Genomic DNA, 25,264 nt, shown 5'->3' with positions numbered 1-25,264 from the left:
GTGGCTCTGTGCTGTATACTATGTGACTGGGCAATATACTACGTGACTGGGCAATATACTACGTGGCTGGGCAATATACTACGTGACTGGGCAATATACTACGTAACTGGCCAATATACTACATGACTGGGCAATATACTACGGGACTGGGTAATATACTACGTGACTGGGCAATATACTACGTAACTGGCCAATATACTACGTAACTGGGCAATATACTACGTGACTGGGCAATATACTACGTAACTGGCCAATATACTACGTAACTGGCCAATATACTACGTAACTGGGCAATATACTACGTGACTGGGCAATATACTACGTAACTGGCCAATATACTACGTGGCTGGGCAATATACTACGTGACTGGGTAATATACTACGTGACTGGGCAATATACTACGTGACTGGGCAATATACTACGTGGCTCTGTGCTGTATACTATGTAACTGGGCAATATACTACGTGACTGGGCAATATACTACGTAACTGGCCAATATACTACGTAACTGGGCAATATACTACGTGACTGGGCAATATACTACGTAACTGGCCAATATACTACGTAACTGGCCAATATACTACGTAACTGGGCAATATACTACGTGACTGGGCAATATACTACGTAACTGGCCAATATACTACGTGGCTGGGCAATATACTACGTGACTGGGTAATATACTACGTGACTGGGCAATATACTACGTGACTGGGCAATATACAACGTGGCTCTGTGCTGTATACTATGTAACTGGGCAATATACTACGTGACTGGGCAATATACTACGTGACTGGGCAATATACTACGTAACTGGCCAATATACTACGTAACTGGCCAATATACTACGTAACTGGGCAATATACTACGTGACTGGGCAATATACTACGTAACTGGCCAATATACTACGTGGCTGGGCAATATACTACGTGGCTGTGCTATATACTACGTGGACATGCATATTCTAGAATACCCGATGCGTTAGAATCGGGCCACCGTCTAGTAGTTTAAATAATAGAAAATAGACATCACAAAAATAACAGCAAAACCATCAGTTGAGCCATTTAAGAAAAAATACCTCAGGCTTTTTCCTAAAGCGTCTTCACCTAGGAAAACCTTTGTGGGTGCGCCAGTCTCTTAGAGACTTCTTGTGCACATACCCTTATTACATTTAAATGGTTTCCCAGATCATCAGCTGTTTTAATGGGCCGAGGTTCTCGGCCAAGTACTTTAGTTTCTTCAGTCAACTCAAAACCCAAGATAAAAACAATAAAAGCAAGTACCCTGCAGTAAATAAATAGCACTAGTGCATGACAATAACATAGGGAGCTTAGTTGACATAATTTGATAAAAAGAAAAGTAAAAGCCGCCCCACCACGTCACGGTGACCCTATTCAGGACGGTGCTAAGCTCTAATGTTAAAACCTTACTATTTGTCAAGTGACGTATATGTGGATAAGGGCCGAGAAGGACTGAACCTGGCAATTGGACATGCAGCCATGGGAGACCACATGAAAATAAAGAAAAGGCAGGGAACACCTTTAAATGCACTGAATGCAAACTGAAACAAAAAAAAACAAAACTTTTTATTATCAAAATGATGTTAAATAAGCACTTTATGCTATTTTCAAGCACTATTGTCTTGCATTTACTGCAGTGTATTTGCTATGTTAGTATGTTTTTCATCTTGGGTTTTGGTGTGTTTAGTGGCCAGTGTGAACATGCACCTATCCACTGCATGCACACTAACTCAGTTCATCTCTTAGGTTTTTTGTTTTAGTTTCTTCAGTATAGAAAATCAACTTAAACAGGATGTTCTTTTCAGACAGGTCCAGTCTAAAACCCACCTGTAAAAGCCACCAGAAAATGCTCTAGAGCAGACCTGGGCAAATTGCGGCCCGTGGGCCGGGCTGGAGCAACCATAGGGCCGGATGTGGACCGAGACAGCCGATGGGCTGAAAACAGTGGCCCATGGGCCACACCATGCCCGCCCTCTTGCTGTCTCCACTGTCTATATCCACGCTGACTGCATTGGTGGAGAAGGAGCCTCCGTCCACTTCCTCCACCAATCAGCATGTGAAACAGCTGACGCGATGACATCATTTGATCGCATCAGCTGTGTACTGCGGCAAGTCAGCGCACCGGAGACACTGAGACAGGAACAGAAGCAGAGCACTGGGGAAAGGGACCAAGGTGAGTATGTGGTGTTGTTTTTTTTTCTTTTTTTAGTTATTTATGTATATGGGATGTTTGGCTGCACAAGGGGAGGCTATGGGGGTCTTACTGTGGACATGGGGAGGCTATAGGAGTCTTACTGTGGAAATGGGAAAGCTAAGAGGGTCTTACTGTGGCTATGGGGGTCTTATTGTGGAAATAGGGAGGCTATGACTGTCTTACTGTGGACATGAGGAGACTATGGGGGTCTCATAATGGACATGGTGAGGCTATGGGGGCTTATCATGGACATGGTGAGGTTATCAAGCTCTCATGCTTGCCATGGGAAGGCTGTGTGGGCCTCATATGCAGGACATGGGGAGGCTGTGTGGGCCTCATATGTTGGACATGGGGGTCTATGTGGGGCTCATATGCTGGACATGGGGAGGCTGTGTGAGCCTTATATGCTGGACATGGGGGGGCTGTGTGGGGCTCATATACTGGACATGGGGAGGCTGTGTGGGCCTCATATGTTGGACAAGGGGAGGCTGTATGGTCCTCATATGCTGGACATGGGGAGGCTGTGTGGGGCTCATATGTTGGACATGGGAAGGCTGTGTATGACTCATATGCTGGACATGGGAAGGCTGTGTGGGCCTCATATGCTGGACATGGGGAGGCTGTGTGCAGAGCCCGCGTTAGGGGCAGGCAGACTAGGCAGCTGCCTAGGGCCCCCACTGCCCTAGGGGCCCCCAGCCAGTGGTGGACATATTGCTGATGGCACTGCTCCAGGGCCCAGAGGTGGAGGGGGGCCCCTGCAGGCAGGCCCGGTATCATGCAGGATCGGGCCCCTCTGACTCCCTCCTGTAATCATGGAACACCGAGTGCCGGGGAGAGAGCGGGGCGCGAAGTGCAGGAGATAAAAAAGGGGCGTGTCATGCAGGGAGAGACGCTGGCCAATGAACGCTTTCCTCACTAGACTGAGGAGAGCGCTCACTGACTGCCGTCTGCCCTCCTGCATGGAGCGTCCCAATGGTGAGTGCTCACCTACAGTCAGGGGCCCCGGCTGCACAGCACATAGAGACAGCAGTGGAGGAAGAGCAGGACTTACAGGGGGTCTTCTGCTCCCTCCACTGTTCTATTCAGAGCAGGCTGCAGCGTCTCCTCACAGAGAAGAGATGGGGAGGAGGCTCACTGCACGGGACAGCACAGCAGCACCAGGGGGCTGATATCAATCCTGCCTGCTCTGTGCCCCATCCCCCACAGTAGTGGGTTCTGCAGCCCTCTCCAGCTGAACTATGTGACCTCATCCAGGGCTCCTCTGATCACCTGTGAGCTGATATCACAGATTAGTATGTGTGTGTGTATATGCTTGTATGTGTATGTATGTGCATCTGTGTATGTGTGTGTATCTATGTGTATGTTTCTATCTGTGTGTATATCTGTGTATATATGTACGGTGTATGTGTGTATGTATGGTATATTTGTATGGCTGTGTGTATGCATGTACAGTATGTGTACGTATGTACAGTACTGTATATGTATGTGTATCTGTGTATGTGCAATAAATTTGTATGTATATAGCATATATGTATGTTTATGTGCATGTACATACAGTATGTGTATGTATATGTGTGTGCGGTATGTTTATACTATATGTGTATATACTGTGTGTATGTACGGTACATGTATGTGTATCTGTATGTACGGTATGTGTGTATCTGTGTGTATGCACGGTATATCTATGTATGGTATGTGTATGTATGTCCGGTATACTGTATTTATGTGTATTTGTGTGTATGTATTAAGGTTGAAGGAAGACTGTAAGTATGTATGGTATATGTATGTACGGTATGTGTATACAATACGTGTATATAACTGTATGTGTGTATGTACAGTATGCGTGTGTATGTACAGTACGTGTATGTGTATATGTATGTACGGTATGTGTGTATGTATGTAAGATATATGTATGTACGGTATATGTATGTGTATCTGTGTGTATGTACGGTATGTGTATGTATGACGGTATATGTATGTGTATCTGTGTGTATGTATGGTATATGTATGTGTTTGCATATACTGTATGTATATGTGTATCTGTATGTATGTACAGTATATGTGTGTATATTTGTACAGTATATGTTGAGCAGATACCAGACATATCGTGGTTATGTAACCTACTAGATGGTGGCCCGATTCTAATGCATCGGATATTCTAGAATATGTATGCATGTGTGTATATAGCAGCCACATAGTATATAGCAGACACGCAGTATATAACAGCCCACGCAGTATATAACACAGCCCACGCAGTATATAACAACCCACGCAGTATATAAGGCTGGTTTCACACTTGCGTTTTGACCTGCAGCGTTTAAAAAAAAAAAACGCATGTGGTGAAAAAACGCATGTAAACGCGTGCAAACGCTGCGTTTTTTAGACGCATGCATTTTTGCATGCAGAAAAAAAACGCGGCGTTTTGCCGCGTTTACATGCGTTTTTTCCTGCGTTTGTGTTTTTTAAACGCATGCTGAGAAGTGTGTGACAGCTGCCAATCATCAAAATCAACTAGAAAACCCACTATAAACAGAAATAGCTAGGGTTAGGGTTAGGGTTAGGATCCCTAGTAACCCTAGGGATCCTAACCATAACCCTAACCCTAGGGTTAGGGTTAGGATCCCTAGGGTTACTAGGGATCCTAAACTTAGGGTTAGGGTTAGGGTTTTCTTGTTTTTTCTTGTGTTTAGGGTTAAGGTTAGGGTTTTCTTGTTTTTTCTTGTTTTTTCTTGTGTTTAGGGTTAGGGTTAGGGTTTTCTTGTTTTTTCTTGTGTTTTCTTGTGTTTTTCTATAAAAACGCATGCGTTTTTAACGCAAGCAAACGCATGTGCTTAAAAACGCATGCGTTTACATAGACAACAATACATTTTTTTGCCGCGAATAAACGCATGCGGTTTTTTTGCGGCAAAAAAACGCCGCTAGAAATTACTACAGGTTGCATTTCTGCAAACAAACGCACGGATAAAAAACGCATGCGTTGCCAAAAACGCGTCAAAACGCATGCAAAAAAACGCATGCGTTTTTAATGTTAAGTATAGGAAAAAAACGCATGCGTTTTTTAGCGCTAAAACGCAGCGGACAAAAACGCAAGTGTGAAACCAGCCTAACACAGCCCACGCAGTATATAACAGCCACGCAGTATATAACACTGCCCACGCAGTATATAATACATCCCACGCAGTATATAACACAGCCCACGCAGTATATAACACAGCCCACGCAGTATATAACAGTGGCCACGCAGTGTATAACACAGCCCACGCAGTATATAACACTGTTCACGTAGTATATAACACTGCCCTCGTAGTATACAGCAGCCACGCAGTATATAACACAGCCCACGTAATATATAGCACAGCCCACATAGTATATAACACAGCCCACGCAGTATATAACACTGGCCACATAGTATATAGCAGCCACACAGTATATAACATAGCCCACGTAGTATATAGCAGTGTGGGCACCATATCCATGTTAAAAAAAATAATTAAAATAAAAAATAGTTATATACTCACCTCCGGCGTCCAGCGAAGCTGTCCCAATGTACGCGCTGCTGCTGCCAGCTTCCGTTCCCAGAGATGCATTGCGAAATTACCCAGATGACTTAGCGGTCTTTTTGTTTTTTTATTATTTTTAACATTAGATCTTTTTACTATTTCTGTGTGATGTGCAATATGTTAGTATTTGGGGCCCCATTTTAAACTTTTGCCTAGGGCCCCACTTTGCCTAAAACCGGCCCTGGCTACACTGACAGGGGTCCTCGTGGTGGCACATATATACGCATGCTGTTATCCTTCAGCATACTTAACAGGGCGTAGTGTGTCTATTTTCCATATCTCATTGACACACCACTCCCTCCTTTTTGTTTGGGATGTTTGTGCAGGTCGCCATTCACACTTGTTTGCGTGCACCATTTAGGTTCATTAGAATGGGATAACAGGGTCATTGAACTCTCTACAAACGCATGTTGTGATTTTTTTTTCTGCATTATTCGGGGGTGTTGGTTTATTGGTCATGTTAAAACATGTATTTTATGTGTGTTGTTTGTTTTTGAGGTGGAATAAAGGTTTTTTCATATTTTACCTAGTGGATGTGCAGACCATTATTAGTCTAGTCTTTTTCTTCTGTTTGCTCGTTTCTATACAGACTAGGTGTTGCACTCCACTTTTCAAATATATTTATCGATATAATTGTGATAGTAGTGCATCCCATATCTTTTGGCACGTTTAGCGGCCTGAACTCAGCGCATGTAAACACAACAGAAATGCTTCTGTGTGATGTGCAATATATTAGCATTTGGGGCCCCATTTTAAACTTTTGCCTAGGGCCCTACTTTGTCTAAAACCGGCCCTGGCTGTGTGGGTCTCATATGCTGGACATGGGGGTCTGTATGGGGCTCATATGCTGGACATGGGGAGGCTGTGTGGGCCTCATATGATGGACACGGGGAGACTGTGTCAGTGTAGGCCTCATATGCTAAACATGGGGAGGATGTGTGGGCCTCATATGCTGGACATGGGGGGGCTGTATGGGCCTCAGATGCTGGACATGGGGAGGCTGTGTGGGCCTCATATGCTGGACATGGGGAGGCTGTGTGGGGCTCATATGTTGTACATGGGAAGGCTGTGTGGGCCTCATTTGCTGAACACGGGGAGGCTGTGTGGGCCTCAGAGGCTGGATACGGGGAAGCTGTGTGGGCCTCATATGCTGGACATGGGGAGGCTGTGTGGGCCTCATATGCTGGTCATGGGGCAGGCTGTGTGGGACTCATATGCTGGACATGGGGAGGCTGAGTGGGCCTCACATGCTGGAAATGGGGAGGCTGCGTCGGCCTCATATGCTGGACATGGGGGGCTGTGTGGGGCTCATATGATGGACATGGGGAGGCTGTGTGGGCCTCATATGCTGAACATGGGGGGCTGTGTGGGCCTCAGATGCTGGACATGGGGAGGCTGTGTGGGGCTCATATGCTGGACATGGGGAGAGCTGTGTAGGCCTCATATGCTTGACATGGGGGGGCTGCATACCTCCCAACTTTACAGGAACGGAAAGAGGGACAACCAAGCCCCGCCCACCCTCATAACCCCACCCCTGGCCACACCCATCCCACACTCCACCTACTTCAATTAATGTGAACAACTGGAGGCGATGAGGGCATGCTGGAGGTCACAGTGGGGGGGGGGCAGTAGCAGTACTAGTAGAGGCAATGGGGCACAGCGGCGGGTTCTGCTGGAGGTGATGCTTAGAGGGGTAAGGTATTACTATTGCCACCCCAAAATGCTAAATACGGCAGCAATGCTTACCGCAAAGCAATCATGATGCGGTAATAAGTATGCTGCCGACCCCCCTCCCCATTACTCACCTCTCCGCCGCCTCCAGAATCTTCCACCGCACTTTGCTTACTGCACGGGCTGCCCGCCACCAAGACCTCCGGAAACGATCAGGAGTGATGCAGCAGCATGACCAGACAATAGATCATGCCGGCCGCTTACGTCACTCCTTCCTGACCCCGCCCGGAGTGCGGGAGTCCTAATCGGGCTCTCTCTACGTCCCGGAAGTGGGCGGGGCTTCACCAGCGGCCGCAAATTCGGGATTTTAAATGCCCGAAGCGGGACAGCGGGACCCCGGTGCCAAAGCGGGACTGTCACGCTGAAATCGGGACGGTTGGGAGGTATGGGGCTGTGTGGGCCTCATATGCTGGGCATGGGGAGGCTGTGTGGGCCTCATATGCTGGACATGGGGAGGCTGAGTGGGCCTCATATGCTGGACATGGGGGGGCTGTGTGGGCCTCATATGCTGGGCATGGGGAGGCTGTGTGGGCCTCATATGCTGGACATGGGGAGGCTGAGTGGGCCTCATATGCTGGACATGGGGGGGCTGTGTGGAGCTCATATGCTGGTCATGGGGAGGCTGTGTGGGCCTCATATGCTGAACATGGGGGGGCTGTGTGGGCCTCATACGATATATAGAAGGGGCTGTATTCGAGTTCCGACGGTACATAGGGGAATGTCAGCATACTTAATTTTGCTCAATATTAAGTGACATAATTAATATTACTTATAATTCTTTTATTAATAATTATATGTTGATATTAATATTGAGCGTAATTCATTTCAGCCTATTGGTTTGGCCCTCCACAACAGTCACGGTCTCTCATATGGCTCCTCGGGAAAATTAATTGTCCACCACTGCTCTAGAGGCTATGTAAAATAACTTACTGTTCATAGGTTCAGTTTTTTCAACATCTTCGAACTACTTCAAGTATCCAAAGCCACCTCGCAGTTAAAGGAAGTTAGGGACCCATTCTACAGGAATTTTCCTTTCAGAAGATTCTCTATACTTTACAATACAAAGCAATCGGATAGCTCGAAAACCAAGACAAGCAAAAAGGATTAAAAAAAAGTGCTCAGGATATGACCAACAAGAAAGACGCTTCAGAAAAAAACACATCCGTGATTCCTGAAGAGTCTTCTTTAAAAACTCGGCGGGTTCACTCGCATGTAAAAGGCGTCACGAGCACATATACATAGATGAATAAAGATGGTAGCTCACCATTCAGTCCAGGGTATAGAATTGTAGGATGTTTTGAAGGCCATGCAGGGAGTCCTGAGGCGACTTCCAGATGAAAGTAGTAAATTATTTGATGTAATAAGCTAAGAGTTGTAAACCAGCACAGAAGAAGATAAAATCACAATTTATTTCTTCCTGGTTAAAATAAATCTATACAAAATGAAACATATTGGCCTACATATTTCTAACCCATTACGGGTTCATAATCTTAGCCAATCATCAGTGCTGGTTTACATCGCTCTTTACTGTCATGTGCACATACCTTTACAATGTTAAGGTACCTTCACATTAAGCGACGCTGCAGCGATAGCGACAACGATGCCGATCGCTGCAGCGTCGCTGTTTGATCGCTGGAGAGCTGTCACACAGACCGCTCTCCAGCGACCAACGATGCCGAGGTCCCCGGGTAACCAGGGTAAACATCGGGTTACTAAGCGCAGGGCCGCGCTTAGTAACCCGATGTTTACCAGCGTAAAATGTAAAAAAAACAAACAGTACATACTTACATTCGCGTCCCCTGGCGTCCGCTTCCTGCACTGTGTGAGCGCCGGCCCTAACAGCAGAGCGGTGACGTCACCGCTGTGCTGTACTTTCACTTTCACTTTACGGCGCTCAGTCAGTGTGGGAAGCGGACGCCGGGGGACGCGAAGGTGAGTATGTACTGTTTGTTTTTTTTACATTTTACACTGGTAACCAGGGTAAACATCGGGTTACTAAGCGCGGCCCTGCACTTAGTAACCCGATGTTTACCCTGGTTACCAGTGTAAAACATCGCTGGTATCGTTGCTTTTGGTGTCAAACACGACGATACACGCCGGTCTGACGACCAAATAAAGTTCTGAACTTTGTTCAACGACCAGCGATATCACAGCAGGATCCTGATCGCTGCTGCGTGTCAAACTAAACGATATCGCTAGCCAGGACGCTGCAACGTCACGGATTGCTAGCGATATCGTTTAGTGTGAAGGTACCTTTAGATAGAAAGCTGAATAGCTGCCCACAGGTTCTTTCTCCTGGGACTCACAGTGATTTATTCTGGTTTTGGGGGGGAACTGGGCCGTGTGTGTTAAATTTGCCTGCAACAACACAACCACTTGGCAACTGATGAATTACACAATGTGCACTGCAGTCAATAGCATATCCTTGTGATGCTGGCCATGCTGGGTCTCCAGAGAAACCCATGTTCTTTGTAGTGATCTTTGCTCTAGTGAGAACCTCTAACTGAAAACTTAGAAAGCCTCATAGGCTATTTGATAATGTGTATTCTAAACACAGCTATATTCCAATTTGTAGTATAAAGTAACCCATGGCACAATTACGGAGAGTCATAGACAGGTGATCAATACATAATATTGATTTCCAACTTTACTATTTAGTAGTATTTTTGTCAAGGATATGTTATGGTAGTGGTATATAGAAGCAGAGTAGTGTACATTTGTGGAGGTAAGGACATGTTATTTGCAGGCTCAGACTAGCACACTGGAGAACAGGACAATCCCCTGGTGGGCCACTGTGCAGAAGTGGGTCACCACCCTCTTATATGAGCAGTACTTGGCACTGTATACTTGATTCACTTTGTTAAATAAATAAGATGCTGCCTTTGTGTAATCAACACAGTTTATTGCTATAGTAATATGTGAATAAGAATCTATATATATAATTGTCTAAGGGTTTTTCTGTCTGTCCTGGAAATCCCGCGTCTCTGATTGGTCGAGGCCGCCTGGGCCTCGACCAATCAGCGACGGGCACAGTATCGACGTAGAAATCCCGCGTCTCTGATTGGTCGAGGCCGCCTGGGCCTCGACCAATCAGCGACGGGCACAGTATCGACGTAGATGTCATAATGGTTGCCATGGCGACGATGATGTCATAAAGGTTGCCTCGACCAATCAGCGACGGGCACAGTCTGCTCCGAATTCTGGAATCATCATTGTCCATATACTACAGGGACATGCATATTCTAGAATACCCGATGCGTTAGAATCGGGCCACAATCTAGTAAAGTCATATTTGCATGGAGCTGAAAAATGGAAGCCCTGGAGTTGATGTTTCTGGTGGGCCCTTGGCACCCCAGTCCAACAGCACAACATGCCTCTGCAGACACATGCTACTTTCCTCCTACCTCACATTACATAACAGATATCTTTGACAAAGATTCATTCCTTTGTATCGAATCGTTGACAAATTAATATTTTCTGTCAATGAGCATCTGCTTAATTAAAAAAGCTCATTGCTGAAACATATTAATTTGTGACTATTTTGGTTTGTGTTTAGGGTTTTGAACTAATATGTGTCCATATTGATTTGCAGCATACACGACTTCATTCTATTTTTGAGTCCTTATTTCTATTTTTAAGCTGTTAGCTGCGATTTTTACTTCTTTATAGTACCAGTCAATACATTTTTGTTATAGAGTGGCCTACACTACTCAACAAAGCTGGGTTGTTCCTCTTCCATGAGCAGTCCCTTCTGTACAGTAGTTCTGGCTCTGAGAATTGCTATTCACATTTTTATTGTGGCTTCTGTTTATATGTGAAGCCCCAATGATCTGCCGGATCTGTCCTATGATAGATACAAACAGTCCTTGACAGATCTCTACAATGGGGTTCGCTGGGGTTCCATTGTGGTATCCATCATTTGAACAGAGAACATTACTTCATGTAATATTATTCCTTCCATCAAATGCAGTGGAATCTGCGTCGGAGACTCCCAATAGAGCATCTGATGCACATATTGTTAGGGTTGGCGGAACGTAAATATATATTGAATAGTAGGTGCGTTCGCAACCCGGGGTCCACCGTGCAGGAGAGAAACCTGCTGCTAGTAGATGGCGGTACTATATGGCGGTATAAGCGAACTCTGTTGCTTCACAGAGACGCTTGAGAAAAGAGAACGCTGTGCCCTGTTAACCTCACAGGGGAACAGCTAGCAAATAGAGTGAACAGTGGTCATGCAGTCAGCAAAGCTTACACACAACTCCTCACCGGAGGTGCCGGTATTCTAGGGGCTTATTTCAGCTGGGCCCTGAATCCACTCACACAAAATTCCTCACAGGAGGGGCCAGTATTCTAAGGGCTTATTACAGCCGAACCCTGAATCCACATGCATAAGACCACACTGGCGCAGAGCACATAACTTTAGTTAATAGTAGCGCATGGCCGTGCGGCCATGCAAACCTTTTATAGCTGCAGCAACTTCAGCACCTTCCTAGAGGACCAATGGGAGTTGCTACAGTACCTGAGCAACTTCAGGACCTTCCTAGAGGACCAATGGGAGCTGCCACAGTACCGGAGCATGTGACCCCCGACCTCCAATGAGAGGTCTTACCCCGGGCATGCTCAGAAGGGGAAAAGCAGGACTTAGTCCCAGAGATGTCTGCTCGCCACTGACCAGTACTGGCTACAATGGCTGAGCCTGGAAAGGCAGCAGTAACCCTTCGCACCGTATCAGGCTGAGCCAGACGCTGGGACCAACGTCTCCGCTGAGCAGGCTCCACTGTGGCTGGAGACGAATGGGAGACCACAGCAGAGATGGTTCGAGATTCCCCCTGTGCAGAGGCGGGAACTTGACCCCTAACACATGTAACAAGAGCCTGAGATGTACTACGCTTACCGAGTTATCTTTTTTTCTTTTCTTTTTCAGTGTCAAATTTGTTTTTCTTTCTGTGCAGCCTTGCAATGCCTATACTCACCTCCCTTGCCGGCTCCGGGCAGCAGCTGATCTCTGACTTCCTCTACAATTCGACAGAAGGCGGGGACAGTGACACCAGCACTAATTAGGCTCCAGGCATCATGTGTTATACATCCGTACGAGAGCCCCGAGAGCGCAATTGTTGACACCGCAGGAACGGCGTCGGGATGTGAGGTGAGTATAGGCTTTTTATTTTATTGGAGCCAAACGTGGGAATGAGAAGGGGTTGTCAAAGTAGTGGACAACCAATTTAATAATTTTGTGATCCCAGCAACTATCTGTGGGTCCACTGGTGTATTCATTGTACATTAACCAGTGCCTTTAAGGGCTTACTCACACGGCCGTTGGTTCTCTCATGCGAGAGAATCGGGCTGATTATACTCTTACTAACGTCACTCAGATCAAACTATGTCAAACTATTGTTCAACCCTCCACACTGTATACTGGCCCACACTAGCAAGCCAAACAGTATAATAGCCCCCACACGGCCTTCGAAACAGTATAATGGCCCCCACACAGCCCTCCAAACAGTATAACTGTTCGACCACACAGCCCTGCAAATAATATAATGCCACCCCCTCACACACACATAGCCATTCAAATAGTATGATGGTCCCCCCCCCAAATAATTCTCCAAATAGTATGATGGTCCCCAAAACAACTCCACAAAGTACTTACAGATTTAAAAATATACACACCTCTCCCCGTTCCGTGCTGCTTCAGTCTCTGGGGCATGCTCTTGTGCTAGCCAAGTGTCTTCATTTGAGTCCCCGCATCTGAATGGCTCGGGGCTGTTATGCAATCCTTGCATGTGTTGCATCTGTCTAACAGCTGCAAGACATGTGGTGGCGGGGATTCAAACATTTTATTCGAGCATGTCGAAGACACTCGGTTAGCACACAAGCATGCTCCAGCATGTTCGCTCATCACTAGTCTGAAGCTCTGCACAGATGCACCTCCCAACCTGCTTGTTTTCCCGCTAACTCCTCCCTTCTCTGTCTCTATGAAGCCAGAGGTGTCAATCAAAGAAGGGTTGTGGAGATTTAGGAAAAGCAAGCAGGTTGGAAGTCATCGTGCCTGCTGTGCCAAGCATTGCAGTAGCTTAGGTATCCATGGTTATGACCACTAAAATTTGTCACTATATGGGTGGTCATAACAATGGATACCTAAACTACTGCAATGCCCTGTACATGGGGTTAGCAACATAGTGAATCAGAAGAACTATACTACATTTCTAATTGGAGGTACCGTATTTGCTAATATTATTACACCTACTACATATTGAGATAGGATCTTTGAGATGGGATTACTCCTTTAAATGATTGGCCACACCATGAAGCTGGCATTTTCCCAGGCTGAAGACTTCATATGAGTTTATGCCGCCAGGAGGCGCAGCTTCGGTGATGGCACTGCTAGTCACCGAAGCTCCGTTCCCTGCATTTCATTCATTCCCCAGTCATTTACAGCCGGGAGTGGCCGCATTAGCAGCACTCCCGGTTGTAAAATGTAAATGCACCCAGATATGGATTACTGCATGGGACTTGACAGTACGGCGGACAGGTATGGGATATTGTTGCTTTTTTATTTTGGAATTTTTTACAGGAGAACGAGGGCTTCGCTTGGATTGAGAGTAGAGTAAAGATGTTAAAACCTGTGTGTTTCATTGTTTCTTTATTTTTATATAGCGCTAACATATTCCGCAGCGCTTTACTGACATTATCATCGCTGTCCCCAATGGGGCTCATAATCTAAATTCCATATCAGTATGTCTTTGGAATGTGGGAGGAAACTGGAGAACCCAGAGGAAACCCACGCAAACACAGAGAGAACATACAAACTCTTTGCAGATGTTGTCCTTGGTGGGATTTGAACCCAGGACTCCAGCGCTGCAAGGCTGCAGTACTATCCACTGAACCACCGTGCTGCCCAGTGTGTGTGTGTGTGTGTGTGTGTGTGTGTGTGTGTGTGTGTGTGTGTGTGTGTGTGTGTGTGTGTGTGTGTGTGTGTGTGTGTGTGTGTGTGTGTGTGTGTGTGTGTGTGTGTGTGTGTGTGTGTGTGTGTGTGTGTGTGTGTGTGTGTGTGTGTGTGTGTGTGTATTTTTAACCCTTTCAGACTATTGGATTAATAATGGATAGGTGTCTTATTGACACCTCTCCATTATTAACCAGGTTAATGTCACCTTACAATAGCAAGGTAACATTAACCCTTTATTACCCCATATACCAATACTACAGGGCAGTAGAAGAGAGAGGCGCTAAGTGCAGGAACAGGCGCAACTTACAGATGCACCTTTTCAGGGGTGGCTGGGGGCAGATGTTTTTAGCCGGGGGGCCAATAACCATGGTCCCTCTCTAGGCTATTAATATCTGCCCTCAGTCACTAGCTTTCCCTCTCTGGTGGAGAAAATTGCGCTGGAGCCCACACCAGTTTTTTCTGTGAATTAATCCTTTACATCCATCTACAGCTCCAAAATTTTACACACACACACTACTAACATTATTAGGGAGGGAAATATAAAAATATAATGGCTATGCAATGGTTTACTGTATGTAAACCATATCTCATATCCTGTCGGGTTCGGTAATGATTTAGCAAAAGCCGACAATTGAATTACCGGCTATTCTGCTATCTATATCTCTGTATGAAATATTTATATGTGTGTACTCTGCTCAAAAAAATAAAGGGAACACTTAAACAACAGAATATAACTCCAAGTGAATCACATTTCTGTGAAATCAAACTGTCCACTTAGGAAGCAGCACTGATTGACAATCAATTTCACATGCTGTTGTGCAAATTGAATAGACAACAGATGGAAATTATTGACAATTATCAAGACACCCCCTATAAAGGAGTGTTTCTGCAGGTGGGGACCACAGACCACATCTCAGTACCAATGCTTTCTGGCTGATGTTTTGGTCATTTTTGAATGTTGGTTGTGCTTTCACACTCGTGGTAGCATGAGACAGACTCTACAACCCACACAAGTGGCTCAGGTAGTGCAGCTCATCCAGGATGGCACATCAATGCGAGCTGTGGCAAGAAGGTTTGCTGTGCCTGTCAGCGTAGTGTCCAGAGGCTGGAAGCGCTACCAGGAGACAGGCCAGTACACTAGGAAACGTGGAGGGGGCCGTAGGAGGGCAACAACCCAGCAGCAGGACCGCTACCTCAGCCTTTGTGCAAGGAGAAACAGGAGGATCACTGCCAGAGCCCTGCAAAATGACCTCCAGCAGGCCACAAATGTGCATGTGTCTGCACAGACGGTTAGAAACCGACTCCATGAGGATGGTCTGAGTGCCCAACGTCCAGAGATTGGACCCAGGATGCTTGGTATTTGCCATAGAACCCCAGGATTGGCAAATTCGCCACTGGCGCCCTGTGCTCTTCACAGATGAAAGCAGGCTCACACTGAGCACATGTGACAGATGTGACAGAGTCTGGAAACACCATGGAGAGTGATCTGCTGACTGCAACATCTTTCAGCATGACCGGTTTGGCAGTGGGTCTGTAATGGTGTGGGGTGGCATCTCTTTGGATGGCCGCACAGCCCTCCATGTGCTCGCCAGAGGTAGCCTGACTGCCATTAGGTACTGAGATGAGATCCACAGACCCCTTGTGAGACCATATGCTGGTGCGGTTGGGCCTGGGTTCCTCCTAATGCAGGACAATGCCAAACCTCATGTGGCTGGAGTGTGCCAGCAGTTCCTGCAAGATGAAGGCATTGAAGCTATGGACTGGCCTGCCCGTTCCCAAGACCTGAATCTGACTGAACACATCTGGGACATCATGTCTCACTCCATCCACCAACGTCACGTTGCACCACAGACTGTCCAGGAGTTGGCGGATGCTTTAGTCCAGGTCTGGGAGGAGATCCCTCAGGAGACCATCCACTGCCTCATCAGGAGCATTTGAGGCATTTCCACTGAAGTTGGACCTGCCTGTAATTTGATTTTCCACTTTTATTTTGAGTATCATTCCAAATCCAGGCCTCCATTGGTTAATAAATTTGATTTCCATTGATGATTTTTGTGTGATTTTGTTGTCAGCACATTCAACTTTGTTCAGAACAAAGTATTCAATGAGAATATTTAATTTATTCAGATCTAGGATGTGTTATTTGAGTGTTCCCTTTATTGTTTTTGAGCAGTGTATATATATGTCTCACTGAATGAAATATTTCAGTTGCAAATCTTTATTCATTACATAGTGGAATGTATTGAGAACAATAAAACATAAAAATGATCAATGTAAATCAAAATGAATATCCCATGGAGGTCTGGATTTGGAATGATACTCAAAATCAAAGTGGAAAATCAAATTACAGGCTGGTCCAACTTCAAGGGAACCTGTCCCCCCCCAGCCGTTTGTAAGTAAAAGAGCCAACTTGTGCAGCACTAATGCTGCATTCTGACAAGGTGGCTCTTTTAGTTATTGGTGTTGTAACTGCAGAAATAATCCATTTTGTAATTTGTCCAAAATACCTTGAAACAGTCCTGAGGGCAGGTCTTTCCCCCCTAATGCAGACGCAGCACCGCCGTCACTCGTGCCCTCTTGGCGCCAGGCACTGCCTCCTCAGTGTTATTTTCAAGTGTCCCGGCGCCTGCGCTGCTATCTCATGACTTGGGCTTGCGCAGTTAGCGCTGCCCGTCCTCTGACCTCATTTGCAATCTTGCTGACTGCGCCTGTGCGGCCGCCCTGCCCAAGATCCCGCCCCGCAGTGTGAATAAATCAGAAGACAGACCTGGACTAAAGCATCCGCCAACTCCTGACAGTCTGTGGTGCAATGTGACGTTGGTGGATGGTGCGAGACATGATGTCCCAGATGTGTTCAATCGGATTCAGGTCTGGGGAACGGGCGGGCCATAGCTTCAACGCCTTCATCTTGCAGGAACTGCTGACACACTCCAACCACATGAGGTCTGGCATTGTCCTGCATTAGGAGGAACCCAGGGCCAACCGCACCAGCATATGGTCTCACAAGGGATCTGATGATCTCTTCTCGGTACCTAATGGCAGTCAGGCTACCTCTGGCGAGCACATGGAGGGCTGTGCGGCCCTCCAAAGAAATGCCACCCCACACCATTACTGACCCACTGCCAAAGCGGTAATGCTGAAGGATGTTGTAGGCAGCAGTTTGCTCTCCACGATGTCTCCAGACTGTCACGTCTGTCACATGTGCTGAGTGTGAGCCTGCTTTCATCTGTGAAGAGCACAGCGTGCCAGTGGTGAATTTGCCAATCCTGGTGTTCTGTGGCAAATGCCAATCGGCCTGCACAGTGTTGGGCTGTGAGTACAACCTCCATCTGTGGACGTCGGGCACTCAGACCAGCCTCATGGAGTTTCTAACTGTTTGTGCATACACATGCACATTTGTGGCCTGCTGGAGGTCATTTTGCAGGGCTCTGGCAGTGCTCCTCCTGTTTCTCCTTGCACAAAAGCTGAGGTAGCGGTCCTGTTGCTGGGTTGTTGCCCTCCTACGGCCCCCTCCACATCTCCTGATTTACTGGCCTGTCTCCTGGTAGCGCCTCCAGCCTCTGGACACTATGCTGATAGACACAGCAAACCTTCTTGCCACAGTTCACATTGATGTGCCATCCTGGATGAGCAGCACTACCCGAGCCACTTGTGTGGGTTGTAGAGTCCGTGTCATGCTACCACGAGTGTGAAAGCACAACCAACATTCAAAAGTAGCCAAAACATCAGCCAGAAAGCATGGGTACTGAGATGTGGTCTGCTGTCCCCACCTGCAGAACCAGGTGTCTTGATAATTGCCAATAATTTCCATCTGTTGTCTATTCCATTTGCACAACAGCATGTGAAATTGATTGTCAAACGGTGTTGCTTCCTAAGTGGATAGTTTGATTTCACAGAAGTTTTATTTACTTGGAGTTATATTCTGTTGTTTAAGTGTTCCCCTTATTTTTTTGAGCAGTGTACAGTATATATAGACTATATATATGTTTTCACAAATATTTGAGCCCCTGAATCCATTATATGTCCATTTTGCAAGCCGGCGAGAAAATCTCGCCATACGGATGCCATACGGATGTCACACGGATGCTTAGATGCGAGAAAATCGCATCCTCACACTGCACACAGATGACATACGGATCACTGTTCAGGGAACATTTCTGCGATTCTCGTCCGTGTAAAACGGACCAATTGTTCATACGTTGTGTGTGACTCCAGCTATAGAGGAATACTGGTCCGAGTGCTATGCGATTTTTTTATCACATAGCACTCGTCCGTATTATACGGTAGTGTGACTCCGGCCTCACGCAGACAGTGGCACTGCTGGATGATGTCATCATTCAGCGGCCGGCTGTGCCAGAGAGAGGAAGCTGCCGACGGTGATGCTTCAGCTGCGGGAGAGTGTGCGGACAGGTGAGAGGTGCTGTGTGTGTACGTGTGATGTGCATGCGTAGCGCTGTGGGGCAATGTGCAGAGAGGTAAATGGTGTGTGTGCAGTGGAGGAGAGGGCAATCATGGGGCTGATGGGGAGAAGGCAATGATGGGGATGGTGGGGGTGGAGGAAATGATGGAAGTGGTGGAATGGGCAATGATGGGGGTGGTGGGGGAGGAGGAAATGATGGAAGTGGTGGAATGGGCAATGATGGGGTTGGGAGAAGGCAATGATGGAGGTGGTGGAATGGGCAATGATGATGGTGAGGGTGAATGCAATGATGGTGGTGGGGGAGGAGGAAATGATGGAGGTGGTGGAAAGGGCAATAATGGGGGGGTGAGGAAATGATGGAGGTGGTGGAATGGGCAAGGATGGTTGTGGTGGAAAGGACAATGATGGTGCTGGTGGAAAGGGCAATTATGAGGCTGGTGGGGGAGGAGGAAATGATGGATGTGATGGAAAGGGCAATGATGGGGATGGTGGGGGAGGAGGAAATGATGGAGGTGGGGAGAAGGCAATGATGATGGTAGAGGAAAAGACAATGATGGGAATGGTGGGGTAGGAGGCAATGATGGGGTGGTGGAGGAGAAGGCTGTGATGGAGGTGGTTGAAAGGGCGATGATGGGGGTGAGGGAGAGGGCAATGATGGGGTGGTGGGGGAGGAGGAAATGATGGAAGTGGTGGAATGGGCATTGATGGGGTGGTGGGGGAGGAGGAAATGATGGAAGTGGTAGAATGGGCAATGATGGGGGTGGGAGAAGGCAATGATGGAGGTGGTGGAATGGACAATAATGGGGTGGTGGGGGAGGAGAGAATGATGGAAGTGGTAGAATGGGCAATGATGGTGGTGGGGGAGGAGGAAATGATGGATGTGATGGAAAGGGCAATGATGGGGATGGTGGGGGAGGAGGAAATGATGGAGGTGGGGGAGAAGGCAATGATGATGGTAGAGGAAAAGACAATGATGGGAATGGTGTGGAAGGAGGCAATGATGGGGTGGTGGAGGAGAAGGCTGTGATGGAGGTGGTGGAAAGGGCAATGATGGGGGCGATGGAGAGGGCAATGATGGTGGTGGGGGAGGAGGAAATGATGGGGTGGTGGGGGAGGAGGAAATGATGGAAGAGGTAGAATGGGCAATGATGGGGGTGGGAGAAGGCAATGATGGGGGTGGTGGAATGGGCAATGATGGGGTGGTGGGGGAGGAGGAAATGATGGAAGTGGTAGAATGGGCAATGATGGTGGTGGGGAGGAGGAAATGATGGAGGTGGTGGAAAGGGCAATAATGGGAGGTGGAGGAAATGATGGTGGTGGTGGAAAGGACAATAATGGTGGTGGTGGAAAGGGCAATTATGAGGATGTGGGGGAGTAGGAAATGATGGATGTGATGGAAAGGGCAATGATGGGGTTTTTGGGGAGGAGGAAATGATGGAGGTGGGGGAGAAGGCAATGATGGTGGTAGAGGAAAAACAATGATAAGAATGGTGGGGAAGGAATCATTGATGGGGTGGTGGAGGAGAAGGCTGTGATGGAGGTGGTGGAAAGGGCAATGATGGGGGCGATGGAGAGGGCAATGATGGTGGTGGGGGAGGAGGAAATGATGGGGTGGTGGGGGAGGAGGAAATGATGGAAGAGGTAGAATGGGCAATGATGGGGGTGGGAGAAGGCAATGATGGGGGTGGTGGAATGGGCAATGATGGGGTGGTGGGGGAGGAGGAAATGATGGAAGTGGTAGAATGGGCAATGATGGTGGTGGGGAGGAGGAAATGATGGAGGTGGTGGAAAGGGCAATAATGGGAGGTGGAGGAAATGGTGGTGGTGGAAAGGACAATAATGGTGGTGGTGGAAAGGGCAATTATGAGGATGTGGGGGAGTAGGAAATGATGGATGTGATGGAAAGGGCAATGATGGGGTTTTTGGGGAGGAGGAAATGATGGAGGTGGGGGAGAAGGCAATGATGGTGGTAGAGGAAAAACAATGATAAGAATGGTGGGGAAGGAATCATTGATGGGGTGGTGGAGGAAAAGGCTGTGATGGAGGTGGTGGAAAGGTCGATGATGGGGGTGATGGAGAGGGCAATGATGGGGTGGTGGGGAGGAAATGATGGAAGTGGTGGAATGGGCAATGATGGGGGTTGTGGGGAGGAGGAAATGATGCAAGTGGTAGAATGGGCAATGATGGGGTGGGAGAAGACAATGATGGAGGTGGTGGAATGGGCAATGATAGTGGTGGTGGGTGAATGCAATGATGGTGGTGGGGGAGGAGGAAATGATGGAGGTGGTGGAAAGGGCAATAATGGAGGGTGGAGGAAATGATGGAGGTGGTGGAAAGGGCAATTATGAGGATGGTAGAGGAGGAGGAAATGATGGATGTGATAAAAAGGGCAATGATGGGGATGGTGGGGGAGGAGGACATTATGGAGGTGGGGGAGAAGGCAATGATGGTGGTAGAGGAAAAGACAATGATGGGAATGGTGGGGAAGGAGGCTGTGATGGAGGTGGTGGAAAGGGCAATGATGGGGTGGTGGGGGAGAATGAAATGATGGTGGTGGTGGTGGAAAGGACAATGATGGTGGTGGTGGAAAGGGCAATAATGGGGGTCTGGGGAGGAGGAAATGGTGGAGGTGGTGGAATGGGCAATGATGGGAGTGGTGGGGGTGGGGGAAAAGACAATGATGGGGTGGTGGGGGAAGAGGAAATGATGGAGGTGGTGGAATGGGCAATGATATGGGGTGGTGGGGGAGAAAGCAATGATAGTGGTTGTGGAGAAGGCAATGATGGAGGTGGTGAAGAGGGCAATGATGGGGTGGGGTAGAGGACAATAATGGGATGCGGGGGGAGGAGGACAATGAGGGGTATTGGGATGGGAGGAAGAGGGACTTATAATGGACTTAGGAACAGGGGGAGGTTGAGGAAGACATTATTATCGCTTATTATGTCTAACACAGTCCCTTAGTATAGAGTCTATGTACTTATTATGTATAACACAGTCCCTTAGTGTATAGTGTACTCACTAATTCTGTATAACACCATCCTTAGTTACTATAACGGTCAAGGTTGGAAGAGAGTGGACCCTCTGGACCGTGGGAAGACCTACCCCTGGGCGAGCGGACCTAGATGGAACCGACCCCTATACAGGGACCATCAGGGACAGGCCCAGAGGTCACTTACCCACGGTGAAGTACCGAGAGGGACGGCTCACAGGAGGAGAACAGAAGGAAAACCGGAAAAGCGGGGACAAACTGGAGGCAAGAGACTGGAACGGAAAGGGACTGTGGAAAAATAACAAAAGGCAAAGTAAGCAAACACAAGCAAGCACAAGAGGAATAACCAAGGAAAATGAATAACAAAGAACGGAGATGGGAAATGCTAAGCACAGAACAGGCGGTACGGAGTACAGAGCACTGAACGGAAGGGCCAGACGCACAGACAATGCTATGACAATCAGGCACCCAAAAGCAGGAGAGACTGCCTCTTATAGCAGAGGCAGAGACGGGATTGGTGGAGAAATTACTGACCTTTAGAAACCAGGAAGTGGATTACGCACAACGCTCCTGCGCTTGTTAGAGAAACTAGGGCGCCTGCGCAACCCCTGCACTCCCCCAGAGACCGAAGATACCGGAAGTGCAGGGGGACCGCTGGCAAGGCTGGACCCGGAAGTGGAATGCCGGGCGTGCGCCGCTGTAGGAGAGAAGCGAGTGCCCGAGCGACGGGAGCGCGCAGCAGCAGGAACGGAAGCCCCAGCCGAGGAGGCATAGCGGGGACACCCGGAGTCAGAGACAGGAGTGCGGCGGGCAGCGGGAGCGGTGAGAGTGCGGCGGGCAGTGGCAGCGGTAACAGTTACATAGTTTCCTCTTTTATTATGTATAACATCGTCTCTTATTACATACCATCCTCTCTAGATATATATATATATATATATATATATATATATATATATATGGTGCCGTCCCTTATTATATAGCTTCCTCTGCTGTTATGTACAGTGCTGTCTCTTACATAGTGTATTATTGTTAATTTTGTTACTCACAGCGCACTCTTTTATTACATAGTCCCCTCCTTTTTAGATATAAAATGACTGCTGATGGAGGAGCTGGTGACCAGACGACCAGTCCATCAGCTCCTCCATTAGAAAAGAAGCTTTCCCATGCTCCATCAGCAGTCATTGCATTATACAGCTAACAAGACAGGACGGTATGTAATAAAACAGGGCTCTATATAATCAAATATGTAAGGGATGGTGCTGTACATAACAAGAGAGGGCACTGTATAAGGGATTACAATATACATAATAAAGGAGATTATGTAATATATACACATGTATGTGTGTATAGCTATTGTAGGGATTCACTCGCTCAGGTGCATAGGAGGAAACAGGAGGCACATTCTCTTCAGCGTTCATGTAGGTTTATTCACTCCATAAACCATTTAAGTCAGCAAAACAAAGGTAAACAGTCTTACATCAGATGGATAAGTCCTCAGTGTCCATAGTAGAGCTCCGCTCTCCCTCAGACCTGTAGGCATATAGGCTGTGCCATGTCCAGCACGTAGGCTCTCCAGCCTAAATATGGTCTCTGTGTGCTTCCAGGACGTCTGTTCCCACTTGGAACCGTCCAACACACAGGCCACTCTGCAGTGTCCAGCCAAGACACATGGAAGTGTGTCCACTCTGACAGACTTCCAAACACTCACCAGCATGTGCCAAACACACCTCCATTATGTAAAGAACCGCAGAAAACACGCAATCAAGCAACACCCAAAATAGTATTTTTATAAATATGAAAAAACTTTATTCAGATAATACCAGGGAAGAAAAACTGGGAAAACAAGGTCCATGCCGTTAGACATATGTTGGAAACGCAAGGGTGCACAGCAGTGGAATGACAATACATACATGCATAAATTGCACACCACCATAGAAATGGTATTGGTGGTGTAAATATAGCCATACAATAAATATATACCATCAATAGAACACTGTTCGGCAAAGTCACAGGTACCTATTTTAAAATACCAACAATTGATTACAATGTACACCGTAGATGATTACCCGTAACCCGGACCCAAATATACCAAACAATTCCTCATTGCTTTATGTGCATTAAAGAAAACACTCCGGGTTACATCACAGCGACAAACCTTCCCTGTGATACATACCTCCCGTCGACTATACAACCTTTAGCCACGCTACACTATATATATATATATATATATATATATATATATATATATATATATATATATATATATATATATATAATATAGATTTGTCACCATAAACGGAGGGGGGCCCAGACACAGTTCCTGCACAGGGGCCCCAAGCTGTCAGTGTCTGCCCCTGCCCAGGGATCAATTGTACTCACATCTTACAGAAGCAAGTACAATTGAGGCTCTGACTGCTGGGTCAGAGCGACGCAAGCAGCGTGATCAGATTATGTGATCACGCTGCTGACGTCACTCACTCGCGCTGCAGAGGCGAACATTGGTGGTAAGTGCTCCAGTGGAGCTGAAGACATCGAAGATTAAGTGCACGGGGGGGGGGGGGGGGGGGGAGACAATTTGAGTGGGGATTTATAATGTGGGGGAGAATTTGAGTGGGGATAGGGGCATTTATTATGTGTGGGGAGAAATGGGAGTGGGGATGTGGAGATTTATTTTGTGTGAGGAGAATTTGAGTGGGGATAGGGGGATTTATTATGTGTGGGGAGAATTGGAGTGGGGATGGGGGTGTTTAATGTGTGGGGTGCGATTTGGTGTGGGGATGGGGGATTTAATGTGTGTGGGGAGATTTGTAGTGGAGATGGGGTTATTTATTGTGTGCGGGGAGATTTGTAGTGGGGATGGGGGATTTAATGTGGGGGAGATTTGAGGACACAAAATGAAGAGCAAAGGGGGAGATGGGGGGCATATATCAGGAAACAGTACAGGGGAAAGGGGGGCATGTATGAGGAAACAGTACGGGGGAATGTGGGGCATGTATGAGGAAACAGTACCGAGAATGGGGGGCATGTACGAGGAAACAATATGGGGGAATGTAGGCATGTATGAGGAAACAGTACTGAGGAATGGGGGGCATGTATGAGGAAACAATATGGGGGGATAGGTGCAGACAGTATGGGGAGTGAACAGGGGAATGTATGTGGACACAGTATGAGTAGCGATGTGAAAAAGGTATGTGGACAGAGTACGGAGACTGAGGGTGATGGGATGTGTGCAGACACAGTAAGGGGAGTCAGGTGAGCAGGCAATATAGAAAGTGAGGGGATAAATATATAAGGAGACAGCATGGTGAACTGGGGGATGTGAGAAGAGGCAGTATGAGGAGGGAGGGGAATAGTGTGAGGAGACAGTATGGGGGGGAGAAAAGTGAGTGGGTACAGAATAGAAAATG

This window comes from Ranitomeya variabilis, chromosome 3 (assembly GCF_051348905.1).
Source record: "Ranitomeya variabilis isolate aRanVar5 chromosome 3, aRanVar5.hap1, whole genome shotgun sequence".
NCBI classification, from domain to species: domain Eukaryota; kingdom Metazoa; phylum Chordata; class Amphibia; order Anura; family Dendrobatidae; genus Ranitomeya; species Ranitomeya variabilis.
Note: the sequence above shows the minus strand (reverse complement) of the source record.